The sequence below is a fragment of the Chlorocebus sabaeus genome, chromosome 9 (genome assembly GCF_047675955.1).
Source record: "Chlorocebus sabaeus isolate Y175 chromosome 9, mChlSab1.0.hap1, whole genome shotgun sequence".
Classification (NCBI taxonomy): Eukaryota; Metazoa; Chordata; class Mammalia; order Primates; family Cercopithecidae; genus Chlorocebus; species Chlorocebus sabaeus.
In genome coordinates, this window is record NC_132912.1 from 62,428,749 (window position 1) to 62,430,798 (window position 2,050).

The window sequence follows — 2,050 nt, forward strand, 5'->3', positions numbered from 1 at the left end:
CACCTGAACTCAGAAACGATCAGAGCTCACCTACCTCAGCTAACCAGGGCTCAGCTGTATTGACCAATGGAACTCAGCTGTGTGAACCAATTAGAACTAAGCACATTTTAATTCTTCATTTGCATAAAGAAACCTGGGCTGGAAATTTTGCTCTAAAACTCAAACCCTGGCCTGGTGCAGTGGCTCGCACCTATAGTCCCAGCACTTTGGGAGGGCTGAGGTGGATGGATCGCTTGAGCTCAGGAGTTTGAGAACAGCCTGGGCAATATAGCAAGACCCTATCTCTACAAAAAATACAAAAATTAACCAGGCATGGTGACATGCACCTGTAGTTCCAACTACTCAGGAGGCTGAAGTGGAAAATCACTTGAGCACAGAACATCGAGGCTGCAGTGAGCCATGATCACGCCACTGCACTCCAGCCCAGGTGACAGAGCAAGACTTTGTCTCAAAAGAAAAGAAAATGCTCAGCCCTCTCTTTGTTCTCTGGAAGGCACCTTTGTTTTACACTGAAGGCTGCCTCTCCCTGGTTTGCAAACTGTTGACTGGAATAAAGTCTCTTTCCTCTAAATTTATTTTCAGATAACTCTTATTCACAAAGACTAGGCTGAGAACTGAACAAGATCTGCCATGAGCCAGAGATGCATTCTTGATGCTGCCCTATGCCACCCCCCTGCCTCCCTGCCTTCCAGGGTCTGTCTTGCTACATCTGGAACCTTCTCCCACTGTCTTCACCAACCCTGACATGCCTTTCTCTTGAGGGATGTTTCTGCCTAAACTAGACCCTTTCTGTTTCCCACCTGCTAAGGGGATAATGACTCTATGGGCAGACAGCCCCAGCGCTAATGCTCAGTGGTAGCCCTAGGAACTGCAGACTCCCAGGCTTCCTATTCCCCCTCATTAGCATGCCAAATCCCACTCCAAATGTTCCCCCATAGCCTGAGAGAGCACAGTCAAACTCCTCAGCCTGCATGCCTGACAACTCCCGATCTGGCTCCAACCTGCCTTTTCTCTTGCCCCCTCTGTTCTTACACATTTTCAGTGCCAATCAGCTCTGCCTACTCTTTGTCCCTGAGCCCTTTGTGTGCACCCTCATCTCAGCACCTTTGCTTGCCACCCTCCTTGCTTCCAGGCCATCCCTCATCCTCGAGTCCCTCCTCAAGACTATTCCACCCAACAACGGCCTCTCCTTCCGGTAACTCCAAAACTCTTTCACTGGGGAATTGTAGCTGGGTGGAGACTTTTGAAAAACAGACAGATCTGGGTTCAAATCTCACCTACTAGTTGTTTGACATTGGCAAGTCACATAATCTCTTGATGCCTCAGTTTGACTCATCCACAAAATTGGAATGCAATTGCTTACCTTAGAGTAGCCATAGGAGTGAAATGAGATAATACATGCCAAGTGTCTAGTGGGGCCTGGCACATAGTAAGTGCCCTTTTGCTACATCCTGATGAACTTCCTAATTTTATTCTCTTACCCACAAAGGAATAATAATGTAAATATGTCTTACCTTGTCTACTTTAGAAGGGTGACTTATATCGGGAAAATGGCACAAGATAGCAAGGATGGCTTTTAAAAGTGCATACTTGGGCCAGGCATGGCGGCTCATGCCTGTAATCCCAACACTTTGGAAGTCAAGGCAGAAGGATCACTTGAGCTCAGGACTTGAAGACCAGCCTGGGCAACATGGCGAAACCCCATCTGATATGGTTTGGCTCTGTGTCCCCACCCAATCTCATCTTGAATTGTACAAGATGTTGTGGGAGGGACCCGGTGGGAGATAATTGAAGCATTGGGGAGTTTCCCCCACACTGTTCTCGTGGTAGTGGATAAGTCTCATGAGATCTGATGTTTTTATCAGGGGTTTCCGCTTTTGCGTCTTCCTCATGCTCTCTTTGCCTGCTCTGCCATTCATGTAAGGCAGGACTTACTCCTCCTTGCTTTCTGCCATGATTGTGAGGCTTCCCAAGCCATGTGGAACTATAAGTCCAATTAAACCTCTTTCTTTTGTAAATTGCCCAGTCTTGAATATGTCTTTATCAGCAG